The following is a 12562-nucleotide window of genomic DNA, read 5'->3' as shown; positions in this document are numbered from 1 at the left end:
TTGTACGCTCCTGAAGGAAATTCTAATCTATAATTTCTACAAGATATGGCAGACGAATTACTGCAGCCACATAGCAAAAAAAAAAAAAAAAAGCTTTGAGACTTTGGCAAAACTGTTGCCAAGTAGTTACTAATTAGATCAGCATCGAAAACAAAACCTCAATTTGAAACATAAGTTTAGTAATTTTAGAGCAGATGCACATTTAAATCTAGAAAGAAAGCAAACTTCAACTACAGGAGATCTGTGAGGAGAATATTTTTCATTGCAACTTTACCAGACTTCCATTTAAAAACACTTGAGATTATACAGCTTCATCGTCTGACCTTTGCACTAATGGAACAGCCTCCTCCGTTTTTCCTACTTTGCAGGAAAAATCCTTACTACTGAGGGTCAACATAGTCTACTAGTCTGTCCTGCACTGATCACATTGTTTCTGATAATGAGAGAACATAATATTGGCTACACTGGTTCACCAAAGTTACAATAAAACATATTTCCTTCCTTACTTCTAGTGTTATCTACCCATACAGATAGTTTTACATTTTTTTTGCCCAGGCTTTGAGAATTGTCTCTGAGATTTCTGCTGCCACCCTAACATAACTGAGGTGAATGGTTCATTTGTTTAATTTGTTTCTGGAAAGAGATTTTAAATGAAATTACAGTGTCCCCATTACTCACAGACCTCACTGTCAACAGTTTTCATAGGGACGAGTAGAAACTGTTGATAGCATGCTCTCGGGTTTATCCAAAGTTCAATGTTGTGAGCAAAACAAATAAAATTCAATTCACCTACATTTTACTGGGACTGTGGCAGAAACCTCAGAAATTAATATTTCCAACCCTGGGCAAATAAAACTAATTGTATCTGCATGGCTACATACCACTACAGATAAGTGAGATTTTAAATTTGTATTTTTTAAGGAAAGTTGACTAGCATATTCCCATTTATGGCAGTTGCATGGAAAAGCAAAGTAGCTGCAAGGGATTGAGATACCTACATGCACACACTGACACCTGGGAGCTGCCCACTACAGCTGCAGCCTTGTGCTGTTTACCAGAGAGCAGCTCCCCTGCAGCAATAGGGGGTTCAGTGCTTTGCACATGGGCACATCTGCTGAAGCTGTGGAGGAACACGGGGGTGTATCTTATCCATGAGGTTTACCCTGCCAGGGTGTACCAGTGACTGTGTATGATGCTGCTATAGTTACAAACAATTCATCACCTCATTCATTTCCTGTAATAGGATTCAAATACTTCCTCTGACATGCAGTACAAGTATCCATTGATCCATATGTTATGTTACTATGCAAACACAGACACACACACACACACACACACACACATCCCATCTGGCAAGCATGTGTGGGCACGTGTGGGTGGGGTTTCCCGATGACTCACTGCTCAACACTGAGTAGAGGAAAATAGGGGTTCTCCATAATTCCCCATAGATTGTCTAAAATGTTCCCTTCTCCAGTTATAGCCGACCTGTCCTCTTTCCATCCTCACTACATTTAGTTTAGCCATTCAAAAAGCTGCTTTATGTGGAGAACACTGGAGGGAAAAGGTGACTAAGAGGAAGGCTGTTGAATAGTGGGTTTTAGTAAACAAACACAGGGACCCAGAAATAGAACTAGCACCAAGAAAACATGCTGGAGTACAAAATAATACTGTGGGCCATAACCATAAAACACCTTATTTGATGCAGGCTGCAACCAATGATCATTTTCATTATCGTTTGATCTTGCAATTATTTTCTTTATTTAACAATGAATTGTTTTGACTATACAAGTAAAAAAAAAAAAAAAAAAAAAAAAAAAAAAAAAAAAAAAAAAAAAAAGTTTTAAAAATTCCCATCACATTTTCCCCGAGCCCCATCTGTCGTCTTCAGATTGTTTGTTTTGTCCAACCAATAGTCCAATACCCACAGGTATCTAATCGCTTAACAAGCAGTGGCCCAAATTCAGGCTTAGGGGAGGGTTTGTCCTCTTACTTTGGATGGAGTCTGGTTGAATTCTCACTCAACAATGACACATCATTTGAAAGCGCAAGTCTCACAAATCTATCACATTTTAAAATGTAATAGGAGTTTATACGTAACACAACCGTAAAATCAAAATAAAAGAAGTACAATTATTTATAATAGGAAAAAATAGATACCTCTGTAAATTCATTTCAGTATCTCTCTGACTAATTCTTACTTTTTGAAAGTAAACTCCAAAGACCAGACCAGGATGAGGACTCAAAAGGAGTTCAAGAACAGCAACTATTTTATTTTGGGGAATGTCATTTTTAGACTTGTGCACAATAATAAACACTGATATGAAACAGAGAAAAGCAGCAAATCCTCACATTTGAGAAGCTGGAATGAATGAATATTTGGTATTTTTTCTTTATAAATGACCAACAATTTATCTTCTAGCAAAATTGCTGATTTTCAGTCAGTCAACTGATCGTTTCAGCACGATTTTGTACAAATGCAACTTTGAACTGACATACTTTAACCCACAGATAAAAGATGTATTAGGAGGTATGCAGACAACTTCTAAGATGCACTGTTGTACTAACTGCAAAAAATTTTTATATATACACGTGTAGTAGGTAAGAGTTGATCCACACACTCTTGGAAAAAGAGAGATGCGAGTGTCAAAAATAATCTCAAGCACAGACGGCAAAACGATAATGCTAAAGCCATTTAGGCCTGCTAACTGTGCTTTTCCGAGTGTGTTGTGTAACTCACCAAAAATATAACAGTAGCAGTAACAAACATTACAGGCTGGTACATGACTGCATCTTGTGTCTCAAGGAATGAAGAACACAAAAACAGTGATTGTGAGTCTATATGCGTGTGATAAATCACCAGAAACAATGCAGCCTTTGCCAGAGGCCACCCGTACACATCCACATGTGGCAGATGGGAACAGAGTTCCTAGTGTATTCAGTCTTAAAGCAGACCAAATGCTGACCGTGTCCGAGGGAGGGGGAGACAGAGGACAGGCAATGTTCTCTCATGTCAAACTCATGGTTTTGTTTAAAACTGTCCCCAAAACAAACTCTGTAAACTGAAAAGAATTATATGTACTTTCTTTGTCCCATTTATGCCTGCAAAAATTTGCATTTGTTAATACAGTTCTTCAAACACAGTGTCAGTCAACAAGTGAAAAAAGAGAAAGGTGTCCCGCCCATTTGAAAAAGTGTGTGTGTCTCCATGGACAATATAAGGCACATGAAACAATCCTTGTTCCTCACTGCATGATTAGTCGATGATTCATCAGACAGTGAGTCAGATGTTGGTTGCCTGGTTGTCTTTGTGTTAGTTTGTAAGCTACTTTCTACTGGTACTGAATCAGTTATGATAAAGAGCAGCACGAGGACTAGGGGTAGCCACTTCACCCATTCAATTTCCATTTTACAGTGTCGTAAAACAGGCAAGAGTACACATGAACGCAGGATCAAACATAAGGAATGCCAGTGATGTGAAATTAAGAATTGTTACTGTTAATAGTTACTATGCCCACTATGAGTTTCCTGTTCATTGTCTTAAAAGGTCTTGATCAAAATCCTGACAAACATCCATGTGTAGAATTCTGAGAATTAAACATAAACCATCTCTAATTATGTTCTGAATGCAGACTTGCTGAGCCTGCAGGCACTAAAAAAACAACCAAAAAAAAAAAAAACCCAGCAACTTCAACTGCATTGCCTCAACAGTTGTGCTTTATATACAGGAATATCTTGCTGCCAGAAGGGACTTCGGCCATTAAGCTCTGACGCTCTGCACATATGTGGTGCTTCACATTAATTGTCCTTCTTAAGTTGGTAATTCACATCATTCTGATTGGAACAGTGTCTCAGTTTGGATCCTAGAGTTTAATTGCATTTGCATTAACAAGAAATCTCCCTGGTGTATCACCACCCTCACTTATGCTCCATGCAGTAACAACAGATTGTGTTCTAGCCTCCCCTCCAATGAGGCACAGCACTCTTTCCAGCTGCATTGAGTTACAATGAAAACTCCATGGGTAGAAAACTGAGAGTGCTGCTAATGTTAGCTTTAAGCTAAACAAAACCCATATGGAGTTTATGTCTAATGACTTTTGGTCAGCATTCTTTAGCTTGTGCTAGCCTTTGAGGAAAAAAGGATTTGAAGCTTGGAGTATAACCAAGTTGTGGTTGTGGGACGAGCCTGACAATTGAGCGCTCTCACGCAAAGCCAAAATGGACTGGCATCGAATACAGATACACAGGAGAGCTCACTGGTGAGTACATGGCAGATCAAACAGAAAGAGAAACAGCACACATCCAGGTTTTGCATCAGGACAATTCACGTAGTGTCAGGTGAGCTGTAAAAACACTGAAAATGACGCTCCGTTGACTTTTCTATGCTTTCCTGTGATTGTCTAAACCCTGGCACTCTGTGTACTGTCTGTTCTCTGTGGCAAACCCCACCCATCTGGCAACAAGTAAAAAAAAACAAAACAAAAAAAAAAACATGCAAAGTATTTTCCAAATACTTGCTGTGCCAGAAGAGAGTGTGTGTGTGTGTGTGTGTGTGTACAAATAGTTTCCTTTTTTTTTTTAAACAATCATTTGAGTTGTGCGTAACAAACTAATTTTTGTGAGCCTCTAACCTAAGACAGTATATATATTTATGAAATATTTTGTCTTTTAATGCAATTTTATGTGAGTCTCACAGGTGTATGTTTTTATGTTTTTTGTGAGCCCCTAACCTACGACAACTTTCTATAATTATGTGATAGACAAAGTTTTTTAAATCTTGAATCTTTACACAACAGTAATATAGCAGAGGAGTGCACTACTCACAAAATACAGGTGATAAATGAAACTAATCCAATTATTTTACCAAAGTACAACAAAAGACGAATGCTGTAACTGATGAGGAACCACATCAACATGTAAAAACTTTGCTCCTAATCATATTTTCTTAGTCCTGAGAAACAGTTAATGCACAACATCTGAGATGTCTCAGATTGATTCAAAGTTGAAAGAGCTCCCTTATAAACTCACTGCCCTGTTTAGATTATATAATACAGCTCCAAACATCCAATTCAACTTAAATTTTTTTCAGAGAAAATGAGATTTTACAGATCTGGAAACAGAACAATTGTTACATAAATAACCAGATGGGACGGGATGGTTGAGGTTATGGTGCACCGACCTTGCCTCTTTCCCAACGGGAAGGTCCTTGTGCAGAAAGAGCGAGCAAGCGAGAGAAAGAAAGATGGAGAGAGAGAGAGAGACTCTGTAGAGTCCCACCATCTTAGAGTGATTTACCCTGTCCATGTGCGAGTGAGTCATCGAGGGCTTGGCTGGCTCTGAAGGCTCTATGGAAACTGCAGTTCTATAAACTCCACACACACACACACACACACACACACAAAAGCAGCCTGCCAAAACCTTCGCTCTGTACCAAGTTCTGGTCCGCTGAAGTCCAAGACCACTCTCTCATTACTCGCACACCAATAACCCCAACAGAGACGGCTCCATACAGCAGCCATACAGCACATTTACAGACCTGCCACATCTGTTTTCCATTGCCAAGTATTCTGTTAAGGGCTAAGAGAACAAATAGTCACCAGGCGAGCCAGCTATAGTCTCATCAGGCCTTATAGCATCTACTTACATTATCTATAAGATATCTGTTCAAAGAAAGAAACATTTACAAAAACAACTGTAAACTCTAGTGCTGCTGTGAATAGACAGCCAGAGTTAGATGACTGAACAAACTATGTGCCCCTTAAGCTACAATATAACAACATGATAAATTAACTATCAGGAGAAAAAAAGTGACAAAAGAACAAGAATTCTGTAAAATAAAATAAAATAAACTGTTCTGAGCTGAGACGGTGAGTCGGACAAAGCAAGTAATCTGAAGACGCAACCTTGGGCTCGGGGAAAAGGTGATGGGCATTTTTCACTATTTTCTAACAATTATCTCAATAATCTCGATTAACTGAGAAATGAATCTGCAGATTCATTGATAAACAAAATAATTATTAGTTGCAGCTGTAATCTGTTCATATTAACATGAATTTTAGCTTTCTTATTTGTCACATTGTGGAAAAAACATGAGCATTACTCCTTTAGTTTTCATACAATTACTTTTTTGCTTTTAGTATTTCTATTTAAATAGAATAGATACCGTTGTTGTGTAATGTCTCAAATAACTGCAGAGAAACTTAAGGAAAGATGTGCTGGGTAAGAAAAACAGTCTTTAAGATAATTCAGGTATAAATTATTTATCGCTCTCATATGCAAAGCACTAGAAAAGATTTTTGAAAAAGTTATTCAATGATATTGTGACACTTAGAAAAGAGCTAAGCGATCCAATTTACATCACTGCTGGATAAGAAAAACACTGACTCTTCTCTGAGCTCTTATCTGCAATGGCATGACTCAATGTGACAGACAATTGTCTGCTGTCACATAATACAAGCTGAGATCATCGTAGGGGAACACAGGGTTTCCCCCGCGAGGCAGCCAGAAGAACAGAGGAGAATGTGATCAAACGGCATGAGAAAAGATTTACAGCAGCATGATGAAACCTGCCGCTGGTGGTGGATGGTGGTTTGCTGCCCATTTCTGCACTCAGGGAAAAGGGTGCATGATGCTGAGTTTACATTTAATCCACCAAATGCTAACATTCTGGAGAGCAAATGGAGTTTGTTAAATTTTGTCAAATTTTGTTCCATGTTAAAACCTGAGAGGGTGCCAATGACAAAGAGACAGATATATTTGAGAAAATAGACATTTTTCACAGCAGACATTTTGATTGATGTTGTTACAGGAAAAACACAGGTGTTAACAACATTAATGAAGGCAGTTCCAGGCTCCTGGTATTGTGCATGCTGGCACTTAAATCGAATGAAACCATTCTTAATTTAATTAGTTCTACGTGTGCTTTTCCTGATAAATCGAGTCAAAATGTCAGCTGTAAAAAAGATCTATTGGTGCTATGATTATTGAAGTTGAGGGATAAATGCAGCCAGGAGTTGTTTTCTAATGGCTGCTGGCACTGTATTACTGTGATGCAGTCAATTATGAATGAAGTGGTCAGATTTTGAGCTTCCACAAGTGAGTGTTAAAACAGTGTCAAGGTGGGTATTTGACATTTAAACAATGATATACCAGGATTATAAGGACCTGGCCAGCTTAATTTTTCATCCCACTAATTACACTGACCTAATCACAGCACGTTACAGTCATTAATTTTTTTTTTTTTACCAAGTCTGCATAATCAGTCTTTTAGATGTTGGTAGGAAGATGTGTACAGTATAATATGCAATAGTCAGACTATAACATATTAACATTTTCTCTGCTGTACTTTTTTAAATATCTTATTTCTTGTAGAGCTGAAACAAAAAAATCGATTCATCAAATCAATAGAAAATTAGTCAGCGACTTTTTGGATAATTAATCTTTTAAGTAATTGTTTCTCGGAAAAATGCCAAATATTTTCTGGTTCTAAAATGTTAAGATTTGCAGCTTTTTTTTGTCTTTTGTGATAGTAAATTGAATCTCTTTGGCTTTTGGACTGTTGGTCGGACAAAACAGACTATTTGAAGACGTTCTCTTCGGTTTTAGAAAATTGTGATGAGCATTTTTCATGCCTGACATTTTATAGACCAAGCAATTAATCGAAAAAATACTCTGCAGATGAATCAAACTACAAACAAATCAAGTCAAAGTAATCGTTAGGTACAGCCCTAGTTTCTTGTTCCTGGAAACTATCAGTATTATGTATTTTAGTTCTAACTACCAATAAATAGGGCATTTTTAATATATACTTATATAGTATATTACTGCTGTTATGTGCATCAAACTGATTTCTTATTGGTATAATGAGTCAGAGTTAGTTTGAGATGCTCAAGTACACTGACAGCTTCCCATGCAGTCAGAGGTACTTTCCCAATCACTTAAGAAGAAAAAAAGACAGTATAATGATATACTGTTGCCACCAGACTACTGAAAGAAAGCTTCACTTATAAAAAACAGCCAAGGCATTTGAAAGGCTTGACTGCATGATCAGAAGTGGAGCGCAGGCTTGCTCTTGTCCATTTTAGGAAGAGACTTTGAAGACAAACATTTTATCTCAACAAACTTGACATGAGCAGATTGAATGAGTCCTCCTGTTATCCATAACAAGGCCCATTATTAGCACGGATGTATAGTGCGTTACCTGAATTTTAAATGAGCAATGTGTTACGCATCTTAAAGTTTCCCTTGGGTTAAATATAGAAACTCTACTCACTGAAACTCAGGCTATGACTAATATTAGACCACTTCTTATGACGTCCACCTCTGCAACCTATCCACCGTGCGCGCCCCCTTTTACTTCCCCTTTTTTTCCCCCTCACAGGATACAGTTCGGCTAAATATTAAAAAGCTTCTGTTTATCATATTGTATGCGTTGCTTAGTACTTGAAATCTGTTTCCTTTGTACCATAAATGTCCATACTGTGTTGCCCTGAAATGACAATATAACAAGGCAAATTAAATCTCCAGATAGTAACAAGTAAACGTCAGAATACAGCTTTACATCTAAATGGGCTATTATGAGTAAATGTAGTTCATGGGGAAACAAACACTTAACTGAATCAAAAGAGAATTGTGGGTGATTATAAGCAACGCAAACAAATAAGTGACATCATTCCCAAACTGCAAAAACACACGTAATATTTAATAGGGGTTATGCATACGGAAAGCAAATATTCCAAAGAAAGGAAATGGGAATGTGCTATGATAAGTGCACTTCCTGCTATGTTCTTTGATAGTTGTGAATTCCACAAGTTGGCATCAACACTGCATATCAGTCCATGAACACAGTATAAGAGCATGCACAGTATAGCACTAGATCTTTGTATTGTATTGAGTTTCAGTCTGTGCTTCACCTGGACACGTTCTGCCACGTTGTGTCTACCACAGCACTTATTTAATCCATTTTTGAAAACATCGTTCTGACAGACTGACTGCGAGAAAATGTCTGAGAGATTCATCTGCCTGCTGCCACACCCTAAACCACACTGTGCTGACAGGTGGGGCGAATTCAGACAAGGTAAATCCCTGCTTTTATGTATTCAAAGTAGATCGGATCCTGAAAAGGGCTTGGCTGTTTACTTTACAACCTCTACAGATGAATCTTATCCTTATCAGACAAACTTTCAAATAGAAGCAGTTCAAAGTTCAATATTTTACAATGAAAAAGGGGTGTTAGCTTTTGATTTTAGACCACGTGTGCAGCAGGTATACAGATACATGCATGCTACAGATAATACTATATTAACATTAATATAGTTTACTAGGGCTGCAACTAACGATTTTCATTATCGATTCATCTTTCCATTATTTTCTCGATTAATTGTTAGGTCCATTAAATGTCAGAAAATAATGAAAAAAAAATGACCAGCAGTATGTCCTAAATCATAAATGGCTTGTTTTGTCCAGCCTGCTGTCCAAAACACAAAGATATTTAGTTTAATATCATAGAACACTATGAAAATCAGCAAATATTGACATTTGAGAAGCTGGAAGCAGTGAATCTTTGGCATTTTCGATTAAGAAATAATTTAATCAATTATCAAAATAGTTGCTGATTCATTTTCTGTTGATTAGTCGATTAACTGATTAGTTAATCGACTAATCATTTCAGCTCTATAGTTCATATATGAGCCCATGTGTTTTGCAAAACCTAATATAAATAAAGAAAACTGTAACTTGAAATCTACATAGGATTGTAGGATTAAATTCTCACACAAAACACTCTACTCATCTGCCTGGGTGGAGCTTAGAGGCAGCAGTTAGAGAACGAGTCCTCCCAGTGACAATGATGAGCTGCTTCCCCCACACAGGCTCATGTTTCACAGCTAGTGGCACAGCTGGAGGTTAGACTGGGCACGAGACACCAGACAGATGCACTATTTCAGACTAAACAAGGTCTTGACAAACCTGTGAACACCGTTCTGTAGCTCCGGCTGTAGCTCAGGGGCACATATCTAGTGTTTCCTGACCTAATTTTTTTTTTCTCAACTTGCCTACCTGGCTCTAAGCTTAAGGTTTAGAATTAATTTTACCACATTTGACCCACACCTGTTTTTCTCTACAGCTTTGAATTATTTCCAAGTCAAATAGTGCTGTTGGGAGAACAGTTGGCATTCTGGCCCAACAGCTTGAGGTTTTGCCTCGGGGGCATGTGTTGCTTGTAGTAGTTATGCATACAAAGACGTGTGTGTGAAGAGTCATGCCTTTGGGCACTCCAGTCAACTGAACTGCAGTGACGGCTCCACCTGTTGCTGTGTTTTCTGTCAAACTTGAGGGGAATAACCAAGGACACCAACAAAAAGTCAACATATTGTGAGATGTAGCTGTCTAGTGTTTGTTGCACCGCCGTATGCTGCTGTCGCCACCTGAAGCTCAGCTCAGCGGCCAGTCAAAGCAGCCTGTCAGTGTGTATTAATAAACCTGACTTCCCGTTACAGTGAGCCCACAGTCAGCCCATTCCAGAGGCCATGAAAAAACCTCTGAGTCACCACCCCGTCACACGGCCTACCCAAGACTCCCAGAGTGCCATGGCAACCAAACACCAAACACTCTGGCTAAAGTATACGAGATAAGCCGACCCAGACTGGATATAGTGATTCTTTTCCACCATGTGTCAAAAGATCTGCTTCCTTTGGAAAACAATATATCTGCGGAAGCCTTTGCTACTTTTCTTGCCATGTAGCTGGAGAATTACAAGAAGCACAATGACATGGGGGAATATTGTGGAGGTGAATACAAAATTTAATAAACACTATTCTCTCAACACCTAAAGGTTACACAATGCCTTTTATCTTCAGCTCACAACAAAGTCAACATCCTACACCTACACCAGTAAGAGCAAATTTACAAACCATAGATTGATGAGCTTGGGACAGTGTCACTGCTGACATCACAATGAAGGTCAACACCCAAATACACGTCTGCATGGTACAAATGAGCCACATTAAAAAGGCACATTTCCTGCAGAGTGTTTACATTTTTATTCATCTTTCTACACGCAGGCCTGAGCCACATCCACTGAGGTTTACGTACATTCACATGGACATGCTTCACAGTTCACATTCAATAGTAATGTAAACTTAGTGAAAAGAACACACTAGCGCTAATTGGGGAAAAGCAAATCCCTGCCATGTGTGTTCCTGTTGTACACACACATACTGCTGTTTCAACACAAAAAATATGCCTTCTTGAAATTCAGTTTGTTTGTTTAAAAAAAAAAAGGCATGTGTTAAACGTTTCTCTCTATAAATTATATCAATCCTCTACTCTCTAAAAAGGGAATCTATGTGCAACAAAGGCAGACCGTAAAGGAGCACATGCAGTCTGACATGCAAGTAAATGAACTGGGGGGAGTACAAATAGTTTCATTTTCTTCCGAGGGGACTTTACCAAGATGTTGACGCATTCCTCGACAGCCCTCGCCTACGGCCTACGGCAGTAGTATGTTCTGCAGACATTCACCTACGTAGCTGAAATCTCAGGATATCACCATCAACAAACTGTCAATCTGAAGGTGAGACTGCTATTCATGCACTCAGTAAGCATCTTAAAAGAGATAGTAGAAAAAAATATAATTACATGTCATTATCTGGCAATAACTCACAATCCACAATACCTTAAGTCAATCATTTATTACCCTCCTCCCCCTCACACACACACACACCTTCAGTGCCAAATTTGCTTTAAGGTCTAGGTGACTTATGTGTGACTTTTTCCTGGTAAAATATTAACTTTATTGATGCAATTGACTCCTACAGGATGTAAGAAAGCATCAAGTTTAAACACATCTGTGGTACTATAACGAGATTTTTATTGTTGTTTTGTTTATAATATATATATATATATATATATATATATATATATATATATGATTTTTAAAATGTTGTTACTACTCTCAGTGTTTCTCAATCCATGATCTGCATGTGTACAATTATTTATTATCTAACTCCATCGAAAGTGCAACAGACTATAGATGTGAACTCTAAGCTTCTGTCCCAATATAAGATATGACAGAGCGTTAAGCAGTTGAGTTGTGTCAAACACTAATGAAAGACATTCTGTCATTAAGGCAGTAATTCTACCTTAACACCAGGCTGTGTGTTAAAGGTGGAGCCTGTTTGGCTTGAGGTGTATCATTTCCAACATCTCCAGGGGCTTGAAGTGACATAACTGTACTTGCTAAATGAGGAGTCATGTAGTATGGAGTATGGCTCCACACTCCACACTGCATTCCTGTAAGAAAATTAAGGTGTTGCATCACCTCAGTCATACTGAACAAAAGCAGATGTGAACTGGAGACAAAACAGCACAATCCACATATTCAGTTGTTTTGACTGAAGCGCCACCTTAACCACTGGTATGATTGTTTTGGAAACACATTGACATTAAAAACAGAAAGCGGATTGCTCTGGAACATTATGAATATTGCTAATTTCAAAAGGAACACAAATACAAGAACAAACCTGCACCGGCTGATGCCACAGCAAGTACAAAGACATAACGTAAT

The 12562-nt window shown here is 38.2% G+C and overlaps 1 protein-coding gene across 5 annotated transcripts in view; it reads right to left on the bottom strand.

Moving 5' to 3' along the window:
• LOC122881712 (lamin-A-like) overlaps positions 1-12562 on the bottom strand; it is a 37679-nt gene that overhangs the window by 16692 nt on the left and 8425 nt on the right. The window lies entirely within an intron of this gene.

This window comes from Siniperca chuatsi, linkage group LG9 (genome assembly GCF_020085105.1).
Source record: "Siniperca chuatsi isolate FFG_IHB_CAS linkage group LG9, ASM2008510v1, whole genome shotgun sequence".
Lineage (NCBI taxonomy): Eukaryota > Metazoa > Chordata > Actinopteri > Centrarchiformes > Sinipercidae > Siniperca > Siniperca chuatsi.
The sequence above is the reverse complement of the archived record's forward strand: the minus strand, read 5'-3'. Positions and strand labels throughout refer to the sequence as shown.